At 44.3% G+C, this 8313-nt stretch overlaps 1 protein-coding gene across 1 annotated transcript in view; it reads left to right on the top strand.

Moving 5' to 3' along the window:
• Window positions 1–8313, top strand: part of rhbdl1 (rhomboid, veinlet-like 1 (Drosophila)) — a 60563-nt gene that overhangs the window by 1248 nt on the left and 51002 nt on the right. The window lies entirely within an intron of this gene.

Raw genomic sequence — 8313 nt, 5'->3', positions numbered from 1 at the left:
TGTGTTGTGTGTGTGTGTGTGTGGTTGTGTGTGTGTGGTGTGTGTGGTGTGTGTGTGTTGTGTGTGGTGGTGTGTGTGGTGTGTGTGTGCGCGTGTGTGCGCGTGTGCGTGTGCGTGTGTGTGTGTGCGTGTGTGTGCGTGTGTGCTGTAGTGTGCATGTGTCTTATAGTCCCCCCCATCCTAACCCCCTCCCCCCCCCTATCCCTCATTCATGTTATTAGCTGACTGGACCATCCCACTGTTCTGAGGCACAGTGGGGGATTTGCTGATTGATAGATAGAATGGGCAATCATACTGCTGAGAGGAGGCATTGATTATCTGCTGCAGGGTCTAAGGGTCACGAGGGGCTATCTGTAACACATTGATCAAAGACTTAGAGGTGTGTGTCTGTGTGTGTGTATGGTTGGTGTGTGTGTGTGTGTGCGTGCGTGCGTGCGCAGTGCGCGGTGTGTGTGCGTGTGTGATGCCGCATGTTTTACCTGACTTTTTTCAATATGTGTGTGTGTGTGTGTGTGTTGTTTATGTCTGAAGGAGAAACCAGGAATATTGAGTGAATGTCAATGTGGTTAAAGGATGTGCTGTGGTCATGGTGGTGCTTTTCAAAGTTCCCAAGTAGCTGCAGGCATAGTGGATTGTTTGTGAGCAAATCTCGAAGATACAAAGGTGATAGCGAGATCATTTACGTGTAGCTTTAATGTGTGAGGTTTCAGTGGAGAAACACCCTTTATGTTAGAGGGCTAGTTGCAGGACCTCTTTCATATTGGGCTGCTACTCAGACTCTGCGAGAGAGAGAGAGAGCGAGAGCGAGAGAACGCTACATGAGTGACTTTTTAGTCTTTGTCTGCAGGAGGTAGCTGTGCTGAGCTCAGGCTGTTTCTGTTCATTTCCCCCCCACATATATTTATATAGCCATGGCACTTAATAAGGAAACTGGGAGCTAGAGTCCACATCGATGCCACTGCGATCATTAGTTGATAATATCTCCTCTGCGATTCCCTCCTTACAGTTATTTTCATGCTACATAAGGACGAGCTTATACCGTTTTGACGTATATATGCCAACCACAGTGTGGATAAGGTTCTTATGTTCCCTTTCCTTTTCCTAGAGGTCTGATACCGTCAGTGTGGTGCTTTTCATGCGGGCATTTCAGAAATGTCTCTTGACATTTTTTTAGTTTGACTGCTGGATGTGGTAATGGAAGAAAATGTAGTCATCGGTTTGAGAGAGGAGAGAGCTGTTGTGGTGGCTGGCTGCACATCTTGCAGTCAGTCAGTGCCAGTAGCCTAGCTGCAGCCGTATGATAATTAGAGGTGGCCCAGTCAGAGAACAGCTGTGGATATCTGGTTTAGCTCGCACTGAGCTAATACACTGCCATGCAAGTACTACTGCAACACTTAACTATGCTCATAATACTGCAATTTCCAGATGCTTCATGGTGTACTACTACACTACTACACCACTCTAATCTACTACAGTACTATACTGAGTGTACAAACATTAAGTACATCTCCTCTTTTCATGACATAGACTGGCCAGGTGAATCTAGGTGAAAGCTATGATCCTTATTTGTGTCACCTGTTAAATCACTTCAATCAGTGTAGATGAAGGGGAGGTGACAGGTTAGAGCACTTGGAGCAAATAGAACATGGATTGTGTATGTGTGCCATTCAGAGTGTGAATGGACAAGACAAAGATTAAAGTGCCTTTGAACGGGGTATAGTTGTAGGGCCAGGCGCACCAATTTAAGTGTGTCAAGAACTGCAACTCTACTGGTTTTTCATACTCAACAGTTTCCCGTGTGTATCAAGAATGGTCCCAACCAAAGGAATCCAGCCAACTTGACACAACTGCGGGAAGCATTGTAGAGTCACGCCCTACGAATTAAGGCTGTTCTGAGGGCAATATTAGGAAGGTGTTTTAATGTTTTGTACACTCAGTGTATTATTCTGCACTCTACTACTAAAATGTAAGTTAGTACACTCATGTTACTACAGTACTACACTCCTACTATTCATAGATAGGTACTGCACAAATAATTACTGAAAGTACCTAGAACTTCTTGTTTTTATGTATGGCTGCGGTCTGTTCCCAGGTCAGGGTCTTCTCCCCTTCCCACTGTAGTGCGGTTGCTCAGTTAAGTTAGGTCTGCACTGGGGTCAGCTCAGTGGCTGGTGCTCTGCTGACGGTAATAGAGGTCCTGTGGGTTAACAGCGCGTCATTCCCCTGCAGCTCCTTCTCATCCGCACTATTTCATCCCCCTATCTTCATCCATCTCTTCTACTTGCTCCACCATATTTTTCTTCACCCTATCTCGTCCTCTTTCTTTTCGTTACCTTTCACCTCTCCATTCTCGGTACTGGGTGTCACCCCCCTTGGGCCCTTAGCCCTCCTTCTTTCATCTCCTTGTTTCCTCAGCCATCCTTTTTTCCATTCCCCTCATTTATCTCTCAACCATCTATATCCATCTTTTCCTACTCCAGTGCTCCACCTCCCTCTAACCTTTTTCATCCCTCTCTCCCTCTTTTATCTCCTTCCGTCTCTTTTCATGCCCCAGCACTCGTAAAAGGGAAATGCAAAGACATGTAACCATGGCAAGATGTGGCTTGTAACGCGTACCCTCGCGTGTTGGATCGCTTCAATAACAGCTGCCTTTCTGCACCATCCCGCCTCTTCTCCTCTCTCACCCCTCCTCCCTCTCTTGTTTCCCATCTTTTTCTTTCTTCCTCTGTCAGACAGTCATGAGCCCACTACCTGACTAAGCAAAAGACTCCGCTTAACAAGCGTCATTCACGGAGCTCCGTTTTCGCCCCACCACCATTCCGCCCTCATCCCAGGGTCGGCCTCGCAGTCGAGAGGTGTGTGCGCGTGTGCGTGTGCGTGTGTGTGTGTGCGTGTGTGTGTGTGTGCATGCTAGTGTTCATCTTATCAGTCCCCCCCCCAACCCTAACCCCCCCTCATCCCTCATTCATGTTATTAGCTGACTGGACCATCCCACTGTTCTGAGGCACCAGTGGGGGATTTGCCTGATTGATAGATAGAATGGGCAATCATACTGCTGAGAGGGAGGCATTGATTATCTGCTGCAGGGTCTAAGGGTCACGAGGGGCCTATCTGTAACACATTGATCAACAGACTTAGAGGTGTGTGTCTGTGTGTGTGTATGGTTGTGTGTGTGTGTGTGTGCGTGCGTGCGTGCGCACGTGCGCGTGTGTGTGCGTGTGTGAATGCCCGCATGTTTTACCTGACCTTTTTTCAATATGTGTGTGTGTGTGTGTGTGTGTTTATGTCTGACAAGGAGAAAGCCACCAAGGAATATTGAGTGAATGTCAATGTGGTTAAAGGATGTGCTGTGGTCATGGTGGTGCTTTTCAAAGTTCCCAAGTAGCTGCAGGCATAGTGGATTGTTTGTGAGCAAATCCTCGAAGATACAAAGGTGATAGCGAGATCATTTACGTGTAGCTTTAATGTGTGAGGTTTCAGTGGAGAAACACCCTTTATGTTAGAGGGCTAGTTGCAGGCACCTCTTTCATATTGGGCTGCTACATCAGACTCTGCAGAGAGAGAGAGAGCGAGAGCGAGAGAACGCTACATGAGTGACTTTATTAGTCTTTGTCTGCAGGAGGTAGCTGTGCTGAGCTCAGGCTGTTTCTGTTCAATTTCCCCCCCCACATATATTTATATAGCCATGGCACTTAATAAGGAAACTGGGAGCTAGAGCTCCACCATCACTGAGCCATGCGATCATTAGTTGATAAATATCTCCTCTGCGATTCCCCTCCTTACAGTTATTTTCACCTGCTACATAAAGGACAGGCTTATACCGTTTTGACGTATATATGCCAACCACAGTGTGGATAAGGTTCTTATGTTCCCTTTCCTTTTCCTAGAGGTCTGATACCGTCAGTGTGGTGCTTTTCATGCGCGGCATTTCAGGAATGTCTCTTGACATTTTTTTAGTTTGACTGCTGGATGTGTAAATGGAAGAAAATGTAGTCATCGGTTTGAGAGAGAGAGAGCTGTTGTGGTGGCCTGGCTGCCACCATCTTGCAGTCAGTCAGTGCCACAGTAGCCTAGAATGCTGCAGCCGTATGATAATTACAGAGTGGCCCAGTCAGAGAACAGCTGTGGATATCTGGTTAGCTCAGACACTGAGCTAATACACTGCCATGCAAGTACTACTGCAACACTTATACTATGCTCATAATACTGCAATTCTCAGATGCTTCATGTGTACTACTACACTACTACACCACTCTAATACTACTACAGTACTATACTGAGTGTACAAAACATTAAGTACATCTCCTCTTTTCATGACATAGACTGGCCAGGTGAATCTAGGTGAAAGCTATGATCCCTTATTTGTGTCACCTGTTAAATCCACTTCAATCAGTGTAGATGAAGGGGAGGTGACAGGTTAAGAGCCTTGAGACAATAGAGACATGGATTGTGTATGTGTGCCATTCAGAGTGTGAATGGACAAGACAAAAGATTAAAGTGCCTTTGAACGGGGTATAGTTGTAGGTGCCAGGCGCACCAATTTAAGTGTGTCAAGAACTGCAACTCTACTGGGTTTTTCATACTCAACAGTTTCCCGTGTGTATCAAGAATGGTCCACCAACCAAAGGACATCCAGCCAACTTGACACAACTGCGGGAAGCATTGTAGAGTCCACGCCCCTACGAATTAAGGCTGTTCTGAGGGCAATATTAGGAAGGTGTTCTTAATGTTTTGTACACTCAGTGTATATTACTGCACTCCTACTACTACAATGCTAAGTTAGTACACTCATGTTACTACAGTACTACACTCCTACTACTTCATAGATAGGTACTGCACAAATAATTACTGAAAGTACCTAGAACTTCCTTGTTTTTATGTATGGCTGCGGTCTGTTCCCAGGTCAGGGTCTTCTCCCCTTCCCCACTGTAGTGCCGGTTGCTCAGTTAAGTTAGGTCTGCACTGGGGTCAGCCTCAGTGGCTGGTTGCTCTGCTGACGGTAATAGAGGTCCTGTGGGTTAACAGCGCCGTCATTCCCCTGCAGCCTCCTTCTCATCCGCACTATTTCATCCCCCCTATCTTCATCCATCCTCTTCTACTTGCTCCCACCATATTTTTCTTCACCCTATCTCGTCCTCTTTCTTTTCGTTAACCCTTTCACCCTCTCCATTCCTAGGTACTGGTGTCACCCCCCCTTGGGCCCTTAGCCCTCCCTTCTTTCATCCTCCCTTTTTCCTCAGCCCATCCTTTTATCCATTCCCCTCATTATCTCTCCAACCATCTATATCCATCTTTTCCTACTCCAGTGCTCCACCTCCCCCTCTAACCTTTCTTCATCCCCTCTCTCCCCTCTTTATCTCCTTCCGTCTCTTCTTCATGCCCCAGCACTCGTAAAAGGGAAATGCAAAGACATGTAACCATGGCAACGATGTGGCTTGTCAACGCGTCACCCTCCCGCTGTTGGATCGCTTCAATAACAGCTGCCTTTCTGCACCATCCCCGCCCTCTTCTCCTCTCTCACCCCTCCTCCCTCTCTCTGTTTCCCCATCTCTTTTCCTTTCTTCCTCTGTCAGACAGTCATGAGCCCCACTACCCTGACTAAGCAAAAAGACTCCGCTTACAAGCGTCATTCACGCGACTCCGTTTTCCAAATTAAATGTATTGATTGTTAATTGTTCTAATTACCAACAAAGACCAATCCTTCACCACCTCTTCACCTTCTCAGAAGATGGTTGCTCCTGGTACTTGTTAAACCAGGCTGGTCTCATAGACTAGACGTAACATAGTAAACAAAAATGTGGGATATTCAAATCAGTGCGATATGTTACGTTTGGTAGGCTTATATAAGACAGAAGGTTACTTTAGGGAATAATGAAAAGAGAGTTGCGTGTTTGATTTTCATCACGGACAACTTTCGCATTTTAGCTAATTAGCAACTTTTCAACTACTTACTACTTTGCAACTACTTAGCTTGTTAGGTAACCCTAACCTTAGCCCTTTAACGTAACTCCTAACCTTAACCTTAACCCTAACCCCTAGCGTAGCTTACATTAGCCACCTAGCTAACGTTAGCATTAGCCACCTAGCCACCTAGCTGATGTTAACTCCCAGTAAATGATACCAAAAATCTTTGTTTAAATCACATTATCTGGTGAAACAATCTGTAGTTAAGAGAACTGGTGATCAGCAAATGATGGGAGAGGTGTTCATGATGAAATTGCCATTCGAAAGAAACATACAGTAAGTTCAGGGAACACTGTGGGAGAAGTGTTGTTAGATCAAACTGCCATTCAGCTCCTCTTGAGTCATCTTCTGCTTGAAATCCCGCATATGTCCAATCCATTGAGAGGGATACAGTTCTGGTACAATGACACACGCAGGCAGAGGGATTATGTTTCTCTACATGAATCCACACCAGGAAAAAGCCCAGGCACCACACGATATTGTCTGTAAAAAAAATATATATAATAAATTATACTCCTTTGCAGAGTTTGAACGACAGTGGAACTGTGCCAGCATAACAACATTAGGGTAGACTAGTTGAACATTCATACATGTGTACAGGCACATAGATTACATTTCGATATCTAGCCTAATAGACCCTTTTCTGTGTTTGCAAACATTGCCGCAAGAGGGCAACGTGCGTAACTTGGTGGCAGAACAAAAGGGAGTTCTTATAGAACGGCAGCAAAAAAAGCCTCTATTTACATGTTGCTTATAAGTGCATTTCGCACTAATTTTGGATTTCAAGGCTCGTATGAATGTCCTACTTAATATAATGTTTTTGTCATCATCGCAAATCAACTGTATTATACTTAAAAAACTATCAAAACATAATTGTAAGCGTATGAGAACCCCAAAAAGTTATTTTGTTTAGATGTAATTAAAATGTAAATCTAGGCTATGTTGAATGGGCGCAGATGGCGATGGCTTTCTCACTGCCGTCAAGAGTTGCACACATCTGTGCGTGATGTCAGTGTGATGTGTACTAGAAAAGGGTCTATAGAAATATGGCATAACTCTGAACCTTTGCACAGTGACCAGACCGTACAAATGTACCTAGGTAGTTAGGTAGACAGTATCTCGCTACAGCCATGTCTATCAGAAATGCTTAGGCAAATATTTTTTTATATAGTAAAACCAACTTATCAGTCTTAGAGATTTACAATAGTTAAATTGTTGTATTGTTGTTTCTACTCACTGTTAGCTAGTAAACTTAATAATTGTTATTTACATCTGTGATTTTGAAATCATAACCAATGTCAACCCTCGTCAATTATGTTACATGTTACATAGCTGGCTAATAAAACTATTTACAGTTAATGTTACACGTTTGCTAAAAAGTTACAAACACAAGGCCTGGCGCATAATAACAAGTTAGCAGGTGCCAGGCTAACTAGCTAGCCAACTCCAGTTGTGCTAACGTTTGCTGGTAAACCTAGCTTTAGGTGGCTGGTTGTAACGTTGTGGCTTGTTGTTTAGTAGCTGGCCATATCTACAACTAAAAAGAGAAGAGGTTTTACAATCAAGATACAATAGATCTCCGATTGTAACAACTAATCTACTTTTAGTCATAGATATGACTACCTGTAGTTGTTTAGCTAACTTAGCAAGCTAGACTTGCTAGCTAGCTACCTGTAACACATGTTAGCCAGCAATACAGAATATGAGTTTCAGTAGTTAAACTAAAGATAGCTAGGGGGCTTGCAGGAAAAATAACTTACTTAGCAAGCCACCATATTTGTAATCTGCCCTCTTGGTGCTGCCATCGGCTGTAGCTGAGCTTTTAGCTAAATCCAACTCTTTGTTTCAAATCCTCTTCGCTATATTCCGGTTGAAACATGTACAGTCGTGGCCAAAAGTTTTGAGAATGACACAAATATACATTTTCACAAAGTCTTCTGCCTCAGTTTGTATGCTGGCAATTTGAATATACTCCAGATTGTTATGAAGAGTGATCAGATGAATTGCAATTAATTGCAAAGTCCCTCTTTGCCATGCAAATGAACTGAATCCCAAAAAATCATTTCCACTGCATTTCAGCCCTGCCACAAAAGGACCAGCTGACATCATGTCAGTGATTCTCTCGTTAACACAGGTGTGAGTGTTGACGAAGACAAGGCTGGAGATCACGCTGTCATGCTGATTGAGTTTGAAAAACAGACTGGAAGCTTCAAAAGGAGGGTGGTGCTTGGAATCATTGTTCTTCCTCTGTCAACCAGGGTTACCTGCAAGGAAACACGTGCCGTCATCATTGCTTTGCACAAAAAGGGCTTCACAGGCAAGGATATTGCTGCCAGTAAGATTGCACCT

The sequence above is a fragment of the Salvelinus sp. IW2-2015 genome, linkage group LG18 (assembly GCF_002910315.2).
Source record: "Salvelinus sp. IW2-2015 linkage group LG18, ASM291031v2, whole genome shotgun sequence".
In the NCBI taxonomy this organism is placed as follows: domain Eukaryota; kingdom Metazoa; phylum Chordata; class Actinopteri; order Salmoniformes; family Salmonidae; genus Salvelinus; species Salvelinus sp. IW2-2015.
This window is presented reverse-complemented; position numbering and strand designations above follow the sequence as displayed.